Source organism: Haliotis rufescens, unplaced genomic scaffold, assembly GCF_023055435.1.
Source record: "Haliotis rufescens isolate VD_foot unplaced genomic scaffold, xgHalRufe1.0.p SCAF_5, whole genome shotgun sequence".
NCBI classification, from domain to species: Eukaryota; Metazoa; Mollusca; class Gastropoda; order Lepetellida; family Haliotidae; genus Haliotis; species Haliotis rufescens.
The window spans coordinates 52,001-68,159 of record NW_025964223.1 but is presented as its reverse complement, the minus strand read 5'-3'; positions in this window follow the sequence as shown (position 1 = coordinate 68,159).

Genomic DNA, 16,159 nt, shown 5'->3' with positions numbered 1-16,159 from the left:
CCGGGCGTTTCTCATTTCGTCGTGAGTTGAAGGTGAACACCCCAACTCTCCATGTCTTGTCTTGAGTTGAAGGTGAACACCCCAACTCCCCAGCTGTTGTCGTGAGTTAAAAGTGAACACCCCAACTCTCCAGGTCTTGTCGTGAGTTGAAAGTGAACACCCAAACTCCCCAGCTCTTGTCGTGAGTTAAAAGTGAGCACCCCAACTCTTCAGGTCTTGTCGTGAGTTGAAGGTGAACACCCAAACTCCCCAACTCTTGTCGTGAGTTAAAAGTGAACACCCCAACTCTCCAGGTCTTGTCGTGAGTTAAAAGTGAACACCCCAACTCTCCAGGGCTTGTCGAGAGTTGAAGGTGAACTACCCAACTCTCCAGGTCTTGTTGTGAGTTAAAAGTGAACACCCCAACTCTCCAGGTCTTGTCGTGAGTTGAAGGTGAACACCCCAACTCTCCAGGTCTTGTCGTGAGTTAAAAGTGAACACCCCAACTCTCCAGGGCTTGTCGTGAGTTAAAAGTGAACACCCAAACTCTCCAGGTCTTGTCGTGAGTTGAAGGTGAACACCCAAACTCCCCAACTCTTGTCGTGAGTTAAAAGTGAACACCCCAACTCTCCAGGTCTTGTCGTGAGTTAAAAGTGAACACCCCAACTCTCCAGGTCTTGTCGTGTGTTGAAGGTGAACGCCCCAACTCTCCAGGCCTTGTCGTGAGTGAAAGGTGAACACTCCAACCTTCCAGGTCTTGTCGTGAGTTGAAAGTGAACACCCCAACTCTCCAGGTCTTGTCGTGAGTTAAAAGTGAACACCCCAACTCTCCAGGGCTTGTCGTGAGTTAAAAGTGAACACCCAAACTCTCCAGGTCTTGTCGTGAGTTGAAGGTGAACACCCCAACTCCCCAGCTCTTGTCGTGAGTTAAAAGTGATTACCTCAACTCTCCAGGTCTTGTGATGAGTTAAAGGTGAACACCCCAACTCTCCAGGTCTTGTCGTGAGTTGAAGGTGAACACCCTAACTCTCCAGGTCTTGTCGTGAGTTAAAGGTGAACACCCCAATTCTCCAGGTCTTGTCGTGAGTTAAAGGTGAACACCCCAACTTTCCAGGTCTTGTCGTGAGTTAAAGGTGAACACCCCAACTCTCCAGGTCTTGTCGTGACTTAATGGTGAACACCCCAACTCTTGTCGTGAATTAAAGGTGAACACCCCAACTCTCCAGGTCGTGTCGTGAGTTGAAGGTGAACACCTCAACTCTCCAGGTCTTGTCGTGAGTTGAAGGTGAACACCCCAACTCTCCAGCTCTTGTCGTGAGAGACGACAGGCTAAATTAGATTGGTTGTCAGGCTCAGTGACTTGGTTGATTGCCTGTCATCGTTGCCCGACGTTGTGGGACATTGGTTATTATCAATTACTGGCCTGCTGTAGCGTAAATAATGAACACACAAAACATAGAACGTTTTGTTTGTTTTGTTTGATGTTTAACAGCGCACTCAGCAATAGTCAAGCTATATGACGGCGGTCTCTAAATAATCGAGTCTGGACCAGACAATCCAGTGATTGATATCATGAGCATCGATCAACGCAATTGGGATACGATGACATGCACCAACAAAGACAGCGAGCCTGACCACCCGACCCCGTTAGCCTCTTACGACAAGCGTAGTCGCCATTTACGGCAAGCATGGGTTGCTGAAGACCTATTCTACCCCGGATCTTCACGGGTCTGGTGTCTACCTGATGTCATACACTGGGTCTGTACTGCTTCACTCCATGGTACGTGTTGTAGTAGGTCTCATCGTGTCATCATGACGACGTATCAATGTGGAAGAAGGCTGGCGGAGTTTACGTCCTTCAGAACAGTCCTCCAAAATATATATTACAATTAAGTTGTCAACAGATCTAGAGGGGCATATGGTGTGATGTACCCTGTGTGTGCGCCTATGTACCCCGAGCCGTCAGGCTCACACACAGGGTACATCACACCATATGCCCCGAGAACGAATGATCTTACATTCATTCAAGCAGGACCTTATATGTCCGCATGTTCACTGAGTTTGCAAACCTCGTAGCAGACGAGGGCGCAAACGAACCGAGTTACTTCCCTTTACCCCATACGCCTGCTAAACATCAGTTAATTTCAACTCATCGATACTTATTCGATATATGCAGGTTACCTATGACGTGTTCCGATTGATTTCTTTGCGGGATACATGAGTGGGCTATATATAAAATAATTGCCCTCTCCTTAACCAATCAGAGGCTAGTATTTTAATATAAGGTGGGATCCAAACATATGTCGCTCATACCTTAGGAAAGTTAGTCTCGATGTCATATAACCTGTCTTTGATTCAATTATAATACAAACAGCATTCGCATCTTCATCACTAATTAAAAACCAATTGAGTTTGTTTTAAAGCCGCATCGAACGGCATTTAAATGGTATTTCAGATTGATGTGGGAGAAAAACCTGAGGTGATGCAGGTCTTAGACATTTACCACTTCGGTGAGACTCATGAGAACAGGTAAAGTGCTGACAAATCTAGAAACATGATTCAGGGCGGACCGCGATTCGAACCCACAAGGTTTTCAGCACGCTAAGGTGTGCAACTGTCTGAAGACGACTTGGCTCCCATTACACAATGTCTGAAGAGGACTTGGCTCCCATTACACAATGTCTGAAGACGACTCGGCTCCCATTACACAATGTCTGAAGACGACTTGGCTCCCATTACACAATGTCTGAAGACGACTTGGCTCCCATCACACAATGTCTGAAGACGACTTGGCTCCCATCACACAATGTCTGAAGACGACTTGGCTCCCATTACACAATGTATGAAGACGACTTGGCTCCCATTACACAATGTCTGAAGACGACTTGGCTCCCATTACACAATGTCTGAAGACGACTTGGCTCCCATTACACAATGTCTGAAGACGACTTGGCTCCCATTACACAATGTATGAAGACGACTTGGCTCCAATTACACAATGTCTGAAGACGACTCGGCTCCATTACACAATGTATGAAGACGACTTGGCTCCAATCACACAATGTCTGAAGACGACTTGGCTCCCATTACACAATGTCCGAAGACGACTTGGCTCCATTACACAATGTATGAAGACGACTTGGCTCCTATTACACAATGTCTGAAGACGACTCGGCTCCGATTACACAATGTCTAATGACGACTCGGCTCCCATTACACAATGTCTGAAGACGACTCGGCTCCGATTACACAATGTCTGAAGACGACTTGGCTCCCATCACACAATGTCTGAGGACGACTTGGCTCCCATTACACAATGTCTGAAGACGACTTGGCTCCCATTACACAATGTCTGAAGACGACTTGGCTCCCATTACACAATGTCTGAAGACGACTTGGCTCCCATTACACAATGTCTGAAGACGACTCGGCTCCCATTACACAATGTCTGAAGACGACTTGGCTCCCATTACACAATGTCTGAAGACGACTCGGCTCCCATTACACAATGCCTGAGGACGACTTGGCTCCCATCACACAATGTCTGAAGACGACTTTGCTCCCATTACACAATGTCTGAAGATGACTTGGCTCCCAATACACAATGTCTGAAGACGACTTGGCTCCCATTAAACAATGTCTGAAGACGACTTGGCTCCCATTACACAATGTCTGAAGACGACTTGGCTCCCATTACACAATGTCTGAAGACGACTTGGCTCCTATTACACAATGTCTGAAGACGACTTGGCTCCCATTACACAATGTCTGAAGACGACTTGGCTTCCATTACACAATGTCTGAAGACGACTTGGCTCCCATTACACAATGTCTGAAGACGACTTGGCTCCCATTACACAATGTCTGAGGAAGACTCGGCTCCCATTACACAATGTCTGAAGACGACTTGGCTCCCATTACACAATGTCTGAAGACGACTTGGCTCCCATTACACAATGTCTGAAGACGACTTGGCTCCTATTACACAATGTCTGAAGACGACTTGGCTCCCATTACACAATGTCTGAAGACGACTTGGCTTCCATTACACAATGTCTGAAGACGACTTGGCTCCCATTACACAATGTCTGAAGACGACTTGGCTCCCATTACACAATGTCTGCGTGTTCTATCATGTTCTCTTCTTGCTCCCTGTGTACAGCTCAAGCACCTTGTCGGGGGAAGTAGTGAGCAAGTAGGGCCGCCGCCACACAGTCTCCGCTGATATTCTTCTAAACCTGCTTAGAGGTTGTACTTTTCAAGTGTAATACCTTGGTTTCAAAAATTACGTTTTATGAACTTGCCTCTTGATGTGAACACATTTGTGTTCGGTAATTAGTTATAAATCACAATTTCTTTTCACATGAAAATTCCATGACGTGAATCGAACCTGCTACCTCACATATCGTGTTAAGTTTTGTAACCCACTGTTTTCCAACGGAGCTAACGAGGCAGGTAAGAGTTGTTCAAATTATCATGTCATGACTCCTGGCTCGTTCATGCTGCACGTGTTTGTTCTCTCGCACGGTTTTAGCGAATTCCTATTATACCGCGATACACTGAATTATTTCTCTATAAGGTATGTCGATGTTTTCTCATCTTGTTCTGGTATTTCTTGCATTGAGACGGTTCATAAGTTGGATAAAACACACCTCCTTGGCTTTGGTTGAAAATGTAAAACCTCGATGGCGTAATTTATCCTATATGTAAATGTTAAAGTGACTGCTGCCATGAGGTTTTGGTTACAGGAGAGGGTACAGAAATTAAAGGTTATGAGTGAGTGAGTGAGTATGGTTTTAGACCGCTTTTAGCAATATCCAGCAATATCACGGCGGGGGACACCGGAAATGGGCTTCACACATTGTACCCATGTCGGGAATCGAACCCGTGTCTTCGGCGTAAAGGTTATGAGTGAGTGAGTGAGTGAGTGAGTGAGTGAGTGAGTGAGAGTGAGAGTGAGAGTGAGAGTGAGAGTGAGTGAGTGAGTGAGTGAGTGAGTGAGTGAGTGAGTGGCAGTAATCCAGTTCTATCGCGGCGTGTCAGCTTAACATTCATAGGTATCTGGCGTGCCTAAGAGACGCAACTCTTCACAGCGAATTGCGGCGCCTTAGACGACTGGGCCACCAGTTCCCCCTCTAATGTAAAGAATGTAAAGTGATAGACAGGGAGAGAGCCGTTGGAATGGCCAAACAGGGAGCGACGCACGCCGTCCACGGGTGACGACGTCCATTCAAGAACGCAACATCGGAACAATTCACCTCCGAAACCGCTTCGGCACGGCGACGTTAACTGCAGCGACGGCACTGCGGCACAGGATCAGTCGACAAACCGTGTACAGGAGATTACGAGCCCATGGTATCAGAGCATATTGACCCTACCAAGGAATGACACCTCAACATCGCCTCGAGAGACTGATATGGGTCAGGAGACTTCGACGTTGGCAACTGCGTGACTGGACATGTGTTGTGTTCTCCGATGAGAGCAGAGTTTGTCTCGATGGTCAGCAATCTGCGGTGACTTGGAAACCAGGCTCGTGGTTATTCATGGTAACATGAATGCACAGCGATATCGAGATTTAGTTTGCGGAGCCATTCATCCAGCAACAGCCCCGTGGGATCATTTTCCAGCCCGACAATGCGACGCCGCACACGGCATGGTTGACGCAGAACTCTCTGAACAACGCGAACATTCAGTTTTCACCATGGCCGTCATGCCCGCCGGATATTAACCTTTTGAATTTTTATGGCACCACCTCGATCGCCAAGTCACCCAGTGTCTCCGGTCGACCGCCAGGAATGGAATTGGAACAATGCCTCCTTGCCGAATGGCAACGCATCCCCCCCCCCCCCCCGCCCATCCCACTCCCCAACATCATCCGACGTTTGACGTCATCGGTCCGTCGACGTGTTCTGGCGTGAATTAATGCTCAAAGTGGACATACCCGATATTAACGTGACATTATGATGAGGATTCTGACGTTTTACACACTTGCCTTGTCAGGTGTTATGACTGTGACTTTCATTGATGACCCCACGCGTCTTTGACTGCCTGTCCGTCTGCTTGTTAACGTTTGATTGCAATCCTATCCGGGATTCAAACCCGTACTGCCAGAGTGGGGCACCTGATCGCCAGCACACAAATTCAGTGAATTAACCCACTCAGCCACTTTCGGCCATGGTAGCCGTGCCAAGTTACACTTGTCAGAGGGGTAAACAAAGTACGTGATCTAGACAACAAAACCTTCGAGGTTGAAACCACTGACTTTGAGTGCTCGCGTTTAGGTGCTTCAATATAGCAGTGTGGCTTCGAGTCCCGAATGTGACTTAACCCCCAAAAAGGACTAGAATCTGTACTTTACTAAGAAAGTGTTATCCCAACTATAGTGAGTGTGAGTGAGTGAGTTGGGTTTAACGCCGCTTTTAACAGTATTCCAGTTATATCGCGGCGTGTCAGCTTAATGTGGGAGGAAAGCCCGAAGTGATGCAGGTCTCAGACGTTTACCACTTCGGTGAAACCCACGAGCACGGGTATGGTGCTGACAAACCTAGAAACATAATCGGGGCGAACCGGGATTCGAACCCACAATCATAGGTTTCTGGCGTGCCCAAGGGACGCAACTCTGCACAGCGAATCACGGCGCCTTAGACGACTGGGCCACCAGTTCCCCCTATCCCAACTATAACATTTGTCACATTTGACCATTTTCTGAATGGCATTGTGCGTTGATATTCTTATAATTACGATGCAAATTAAACCTTGAATTTGTTCCGACTGCAGTGACCAGAGTCTGTAGTATTCCACCAGTGATCCTGTAGGGGTTCCTTCTTGTAAGCGCCAAGTAGACGAGGGGGAGGACGATAGCGGAGTGGACAGCGTACCCGACAAGGTTGGTGACCATGTACACGCCGAGCTGACGACCTGTGGTCAGCAAGTCTTCCACAGCCAGGATCTTGGACATTGTGAGGAACAGGATACCTATAGGCGAATACCTAGGTAGAGATATTACTCCACTGTGCAAACATGTGTGTTTCAAGTTAGTCATACGAAACACTTACATATAAATGGCTAAAACAAATGAAATATGAAAGAATACATTAAAAAATGACCATATTTCACGTATTTCTTAATCATTACTTCAGAAAATCTTATATTATTTCATTTCATGTTAATGTGTTAGTTTTTATTGTCACAGTGTTATTATTTAGGTCTCTGTGTCTATTTGTTTGTTTGTTTGTGGTTTAACGCCGCACCCAGCAATATTCCAGCTATATGACGGTGGTCTGCAAATAATCGAGTCTGGACCAGACAATCCAGGGATTGATGTTATGAGCATCGATCCACGCAATTGGGATACGATGACATACATCAACCAAGTCAGCGAGCCTGACCACCCGATCCCGTTAGTCGCCTCTTACGACAAGCATAGTCGCCTTTTACGGCAAGCATGGGTTGTGAAATAACTGAAAATAATTTCACACATACCCAGGACCCAATAGGCATATTACATATTTGGCAATTGCGTTGATATGTAATGAAACCTGAGGAGATCCAGAAAAGCATCCCTGGGAGAGAGATGGGGAGCTGCTCCAGCCTCCTGTGTGGTGGACTGCATCATGTTTCTCCGTCCTGGTCTGATGGCGAGGACGAGGGTGAGGCCGACAACCAGGGCCACGACGGTGGTGCTGATGTAGTAGGCGAGCGTCACGACACCCATTTTACCAGCTGACTTGCCATCCAGATTTGCGATTCCTTGAACATTAACATCGTAACAAATATGGCCCAGGTCCTTACGCCAACGATTCAAAACACAGGAGTAACAAGCATGAAATACTCTTATCTCCCGCCAATATGACATGTCCGGTTGTGTGCAATGCATTAGCGCCTGTGAACTATGTTCACTGGACCTTTTTGTAAATGGCCTAATTGGAGCACTCAAAAAGTTGTTACTGGTGTTGTGTTGCCATCTGCAATACATAACTGTCTACACTGTGTCTACCGCGTGTCTGTCGTGTGTCTTCCGTGTGTCTACCCTGTGTCTACCGTGTGTCCACCGTGTGTCTACCCTGTGTCTTCCGTGTGTCTACCGTGTGTCTACCGTGTGTCTTCCGTGTGTCTACCGTGTGTCTACCGTGTGTCTGTCGTGTGTCTTCCCTGTGTCTACCCTGTGTCTACCCTGTGTCCACCGTGTGTCTACCCTGTGTCTTCCGTGTGTCCACCGAGTGTCTACCGTGTGTCTACCGTGTGTCTACCGTGTGTCTACCGTGTGTCTTCCGCGTGTTTACCGTGTGTCTACCGTGTGTCTACCGTGTGTCTTCCGCGTGTCTGCCGTGTGTCTACCGTGTGTCTACCGTGTGTCCACCGAGTGTCTACAGTGTGTCTACCATGTGACTTCCGTGTGTCTACCCTGTGTCTACCGTGTGTCTTCCGCGTGTCTTCCGTGTGTCTACCGAGTGTCTACCGTGTGTCTTCCGTGTGTCTTCGTGTGTCTACCGTGTGTCTACCGTGTGTCTGCCGTGTGTCTACCCTGTGTCTTCCGTGTGTCTACCGTGTGTCTACCATGTGTCTACCATGTGTCTACCGTGTGTCTACCGTGTGTCCACCGAGTGTCTACCGTGTGTCTACCATGTGTCTTCCCTGTGTCTTCCGTGTGTCTACCGTGTGTCTACAGTGTGTCAACCGTGTGTCTACCGTGTGTCTTCCGCGTGTCAGCCGTGTGTTTACCGTGTGTTTACCGTGTGTCCACCGAGTGTCTACAGTGTGTCTATCATGTGTCTTCCGTGTGTCCACCGTGTGTCTACCATGTGTCTACCATGTGTCTTCCGTGTGTCTTCCGTGTGTCTACCGTGTGTCTACAGTGTGTCAACCGTGTGTCTACCGTGTGTCTACCGTGTGTCTTCTGCGTGTCTACCGCGTGTCTACCGTGTGTCTTCCGCGTGTTTACCGCGTGTCTACCGTGTGTCTACCGTGTGTCTTCCGCGTGTCTGCCGCGTGTCTACCGTGTGTCTACCGTGTGTCCACCGAGTGTCTACAGCGTGTCTACCATGTGACTTCAGTGTGTCTACCGTGTGTCTACCGTGTGTCTACCGAGTGTCTACCGTGTGTCTACCGTGTGTCTACCGTGTGTCTACCGTGTGTCTACCGTGTGTCTACCGTGTGTCTTCCGTGTGTTTACCGTGTGTCTACAGTGTGTCTACCGTGTGTCTACCGTGTGTCTTCCGCGTGTTTACCGTGTGTCTACCGTGTGTCTACCGTGTGTCTACCGTGTGTCTACCGTGTGTCTACCGTGTGTCTACCATGTGTCTTCCGTGTGTCTTCCGTGTGTCTACCGTGTGTCTACCGTCTGTCTACCGTGTGTCTTCCGTGTGTCTACCCTGTGTCTTCCGTGTGTCTGCCGTTTGTCTACCGTGTGTCTTCCGTGTGTCTACCGTGTGTCTGCCGTGTGTCTGCCGTGTCTACCGTTGTTTGCAACATGCCCGTCTTATGGCGTGTCGCCGGCCTCAAGTGAGTTGTGTTTAACGCTGCTTTTAACAGTATTCCAGTTATATCACGGCGTAAGCTTAATGTGGGAGAAAAGCCCGAAGTGATGCAGGTCTCTGACGTTTACCACTTCGGTGAAACCCACGAACACGGGTATGGTGCTGACAAACCTAGAAACATAATCTGGGCGAACCGGGATTCGAACCCACAATCATATGTGTCTGGCGTGCCGAAGGGACGCAACTCTGCACAGCGAATTGCGCCGCCTTAGACGACTGGGCCACCCGTGCCCCCGCCGGCCTCAAAGAAATGGTAGATGTCCAAAGCCTGCATGAACTGAAATACTGTCCAAAGTAGCGTTACCAAACTCACTCACTCAACCACCCAACTCACTCACTCACTCACTCACTTTACCTTTGGTGCACTTATAAATGACCATCAGATGTGATGGTCGTGCCCCTCCGTCGCCCACTGTAAGATCCTTGAGGGCGTGGATTGACGATCCCAGGTCACTCTCCAGGATACAGTACCTCTTCTGACTACACTCCTCAAGAAGCTCCGTGATGGCTGCCTGGTAGGTCCACTTGGCACCAGCATCTGTCTGGTTGAGAGAACATCCTCCAATGTCGTACAGTTTGTCACCGAGCTTAGCGCGACAACAACTGTACTCCGTACTGGAGTCTTTACAGTCCGCATCTACTGTTGCCCGTTGCAGTATCTTCAGCACCAGGAGTTTCTCGTTCCTGGAGCACTGGATACTTTTGTGTTGGTTATTGTAACAAACGTTTATGCTTTCTTCTTTTAGATCACCTAATTGCACCTCGTCACAAACAGCTGACCCTGCGAGCAGAAGCATTTAAACTGCCATTTAATTAAATATTTTCATATTTTTACTGTGAGCTGAAAAACGGGATCGGGTGAATTAGTTGATGCATGTCATCGTATCCCGTATCGTATCGAGGCTCATGATGTCAGTCGATGGATTGTCTGGTCCAGACTCGATTATTTACAGACCGCTGTCATATAGCTGGAATATTGCTGAGTGCGGCGTTAAGCAACAAACTATGCAACCAAACAAAAGACTTCACCTTGTAACTCTCTCGAATATGTTTTGGTTACATTCCCAAAGATGATTAAATATGTTTCTTGCTGTTCACTTCCCCGTTAAGAGTCAAGCAACGCCGGCGTCGGAGAGTTGTGGATGGGTGACTCCTGAGATGTTCTAGGCCTCTTGTCCTGCCCGACACTGAAACACATGTTACATGTGATGTCTCCTAAATGACTTTCGAGATAAGCTTGGATACCCAAAATAAGCAGGATACCCAAATGGATGTGATGGTAAAGGCAAATCGAGCTGTATGATCCCCATGGAGCGGGGAATGTCATATGTTTGCACGCTGATCTAGTGATCATGATAAGAATTGTGTCGCGCAATGAACGTATTCTGGGGCACGGATAATGCGTAACATGACAAATCCCAACCCTTTTTTAACTGATATTCATTAAGAGCCCTTTCCTAAAACATCAGTTATGTATGCCAATCTATGAACATTACCGTATTGCGCCCGGGTTTCGCTACCGTCAGTTATTCCTTCCTTTACAGGTAGCCACTATGACATAAAACAGTTATTACAGTGTACTAGTCCATTAGTTATTATTGTGTACAGGAAGCAGCGCCAACTCAAACCGACTGCTGAACTCAAACCGACTGCTGCTCCACAACCAGCCCACGATGCACCGGAACACAACGACTACGAGGATCCTATCTACGCCGTACCCCACCAGGTTCTGGATGTGTCCCCCTCTCATCAACCCACAGCCGGGGGCCCACGTTCCCTGAAACCCACTGATTCAAGTGTTGAATCCTCCCCTAAAACCAACCACAACGCCATGACGATTCAAATTGAATCCCCCTCTGAAACCGACCACAACGCTATGAAGAGTCAACTTGAATCCTCCCCTAAAACAGACCACAACGCTATGACGATTCAACTCGAATCCTCCGCTGAAACCGACAACAATGCTGCAAAGATTCAACTTGAATCCTCCGCTGAAACTGATCACAGTACTCCGAAGATTCTAATAGCACCCCCTCCAAAAACTGAGCACAGCGCTCTATCGCGGTCCTGCGATACAGATAGGGATGACACAGACAGCCCTCGATCTAACGTCGTGTTAGGCACAAAGGAGTAGCCTGGTGTGACATATTATATCAATAGGCAGTTGTCATGCAAAACCAGTCTTACTTACTCCTTCATCAGGTGAATGATTCACCTTCATGTTAGTGGACTGTGACTTACATTGAGAACATAACACTATCCAAACTGTCGGTAGCGGTGCAGCAGCACGTCACTGGCCAATACTAAACCTGAAGTATTTTACATGTAAGGCAATATAGCGGTATATGAACTTTAACATTTTCTGAATCTCTGTTGCTATATCTCCCTGTCGGTGACAAACTGTAGGCAAGGTGGAGATGCCGATATCTGGAGCTATGTTACGATATATGAGGACTTATATAGACAACACACCATGCCATCTTATTGAACTGCAACTCTATTACAATTATAGACTTTTAGTCTTCAGCACACTCATGACGCGTACCACCCACCTACATAGGTGAGTGAGTGAGTGAGTATGGTTTTCCGCCGCTTTTAGCATATTCCAGCAATACCACGGCCGGGAACACCAGACATGGGCTTCACACATTGTACCCATGTGGGGAATCGAACCAGGGACTTCGGCGTGACGAGCAAACGCTTAAACCACTAGGCTACCCGACCACCCCCATCTATACAGGTAATAGTCCTAGGTGTCACCCATCAATGAGATCCTTCACATTCACGGTAAAAGTCAGTGTAGTTTTTAAGGCATGTGTGGCAGCGTTGTATACATGTATATGTCTATTTTCTGTATTTCATATCTTTGTATGCATATATTGTTTTGTAATGAGATGATGTATTAACCTTTTATTGTTTTGCATTAAACAAATTTGTATGGCAGCTGTATTCTCTCAGCGCTGCAGCAGAATAATGACTTCGTCTCTGCGTGGAGTTTTCTTTTCTTAACTTCTACTGGCTGTGGGGTAGGGTAGGTAGCTTGGGTCGGTCCTTTGTTTAATTAAGCTAACGCCTCATTGGCCTTGTTTAAAATTTAAACATTTAAACCAGCACACCAGCCACTACCCCTTGACAACAACAAACATTTGCATTGTGAAACATTTTCACCTCTTGAGATCATTTAGTAATGTTTTTATACGTATTGTGATAATGTACTTGTATGTATTCGTGTAGTCAGTTGTAGTGTTACAAAGTCTTAATATTTATTTAGATAAGTCATTACATATAGTCATATAATTGGTTTTATTTGAGAATGAGTGAGCTAGAGCGTATGTATTCATCATGTATGTGTTTACTTATAGCTATGTTATTTATGTATAATGTAAAGCGATGATAGGGGGCACGGGTGGCCCAGTCGTCTAAGGCGCCGCGATTCACTGTGCAGAGTTTTCACTGTGCAGAGTTGCGTCCCTTGGACACGACAGAAACCTATGATTGTGGATTCGAATTCCGGTTCGCCTCAATTATGTTTCTAGGTTTGTCAGCACCATACCCGTGCTCGTGGGTTTCACCGAACTGGTAAACGTCTGAGACCTGCATCACTTCGGGCTTTCCTCCAACATTAAGCTGACACGCCGTGATATAACTAGAATACTGTTAAAAGCGGCGTTAAACCCAACTCACTCACACACTCACTAAAGCGTTCATGTGTATGTTTTGTGTAACACATAATGCGTGTTTGCTAAGATTACCAGTTTTACCTAAGTGAGTATGTTTGTCTTTGTATTTGTATTTAGATGCAGGCATCATTGTCTTGTCAGTTTGTGTTGGGTGAACTCAGTTTTCGCCCCGGTTTCACCATCAGAGTATGCTTGTATTTTCTTGTGTATTAATGTCATCATTAGTTGTATTTAGCATATCATCACATGTATAGGGATAGAAATGCATGTGCAGTTATTGTGACTTATAGCACATTCTTCAATGTATTTTGGGCGGTCGGGTAGCCTAGTGGTTAAAGCGTTAAAGTGGTTAAGTGGTTAAAGACCCGGGTTCGATTCCCGACATGGGTACAATGTGTGATGCCCATTTCATGTGTCCCCCGCCGTGATATTGCTGGAATATTGCTACAAGCGGCGTAAAACAATACTCACTCACTCACTTCAAAGTATTTTGTTAAAAACATGAATTCTATCTATTGCTATGATGTCATCGGTTTGACGATGTGACTGAATATGATATAATATGACTGCATATTTATGTCTGTGTATATTTATATATTAATATATATTTAAGTGTATATTTATTATTTTAGGTATTTGTTTCAGGGCGTTTGTTCAGACCGTCAATAAATCCTCTTCACATACAACAACCCGTGTTATTTATGAACAGCCCCGGTTACACATGTATATATACATAACAGAAATTTAACTCTCTTGGTATTTACTTCTATCAAAGTATTTCCTCGTCTCTCAATGTTCAAACTGCTTCATAATTGTTCTGCGTGGCTGAGTGATCTGAGTATTATCTTCGGTTTTCGGATTTAAAGAGCTTTTTATTCTCACTACATTATGATTAATCATGCACAATATTAGAAATAGCACGTATCTAAATAACTTGACTAAAATATATGAAACCACTTTAAACTTGTCCGTTTACAACATAACATTGATGTGCGCATATCAGGCGACTCGAACTTGGCCATCAAGTCATGAATATTAAAAAATATCTCGTTACATGACCCGGCAATAAAAACTGAATCCTTACCATGTCTTTATGTGAATTTCAATCAAGTATGAAACTTAAAATAAACGGCACAGTGTGAGAGACTCAGATGAAAGGCTACTTAGTGAGTGAGTGAGTGAGTGAGTGAGTGAGTGAGTGGGGAGTGAGTGAGTGAGTGAGTGAGTGAGTGTGGTTTTACACCGCTTTTAGCAATATTCCAGCAATATCACAGCTGGGAAAACCAGAAAAGTGAATCTCTATCACTGTACCCACTTCCGTTGTTTCATATTCTGTGACACCCCAGATTCACTAGAAACCACCTTGTTTCTGGTGATTTCATCAATGTCTCCTTGTTTGAAACGATGGTTTTCCCATACAACGAGTGACTGAGTGAATGTTGTTTTACACCACGCAGTATGCAGTATGCCAGATTTATCGTCATGTTCGTCTTTGCATGGCAACCAGTGGTTGACAGCATGAGTAAGGATGAATGCGGTCGGGGTAAGATGACACAAACCAGGATGGTCACACTTGTTACTGTGACTCCATACTCACTCACTCACTCACTCACTGAAATGCAAAGGCAACAGGTCATCTTGTGCTGGACGTAGCATTTGACACGCAACACGGCGGGATACGCTGTTTTCTCATTCTGACTGCTATGACTAATAATAATAATAATAATAATGATGATGATGATGATGATGATAGAAGAATTAGAAGAACAACAACCAACAACAAACAAACATGTGCATACCGTATCCACGCCCTAAAGCATGCTCAAAGCGCTGCATTATCACCCCGGTTAGAGGGTCAGTGTGCACGCGAATTTCATTCTCAGCTTCCTGGGGAGTATACAACCCAAGCTTCCTTATGAGGCCCTAGAACGTAAACAATAAATGTATTATCTCATCCTACCGGGTACCCATTCACTGCTGGTTGAACAGATTCACATTGCGAACAAAGTCTCTTACCTAAGGAGAAACCGCATGTGACACATGTGCTTCAGGGTGGGGTAGGAGTCAAACTTGAATAACAGTGCCATCCATCCAACCACTCTCCGCGACCAATGTTACTTAATGTCGCCTGGGTTGTGGCTTGTACACTGTACAAGGTACACATGTCTGTCCCGTCTGTATTTCTAGCAAATGTTTACAAACGCCTTGGCGATATGTACGTGTTAACGTGTCTCTTCATAACATCGGAACCAGCTTTCATGTGAGGATCACTCATCGTCCCTGATTTCCTGCCTAGCCCATCTCGGAAGCTTGACCACTGTCGCCACTGGATGAATATATATTATTTTCACTGACTTTTGCTATCACCACAGTATTTTTGTATTTGGTACTGACCACAGCGAGTATTTATTGCCATTGAATATTATACTACAACTCTATTGTTTACTGCCATTGCAATTGCTGTGCAGTAATTTGTATTGATTTGTAAACTTAGTTACTATATATTGTAATACATTTGTTGATTGTGTACTTCTTGTTGGTTGTTGATTGGTTTCACAAACAGTTCTTTTACGTACAGATTTCAGGGTTAACACATTGTTTCAATTAGGCAATCAACACTAACAAAGGATAGTACTGTTTTGCTTGCGTCTAGACTGAGTGTAACACTCACTCACTCACTCAGTCACTCACAGGAACTCACTCTTAAAATCATTGACAATGCATTTGAAGTATGCATCACTGTATCCTCTTGCTGCTAAGTTAGATATATTCAGTATAGTGTCTGCATCATCCCTTGTTCGACACCCAGCATGGACAGTGTGTGTTATGAGGTTCTGGTAAGGACGAGTTGACAGTTCAAGGACCACGAGGCTGGGGAAAATTAACACTCCAGGCAGGTTTGAATATGTCCCTTGATTTTGTGCTACATCATATGTAAGAATGGGTATATTTTGTATAATCAAT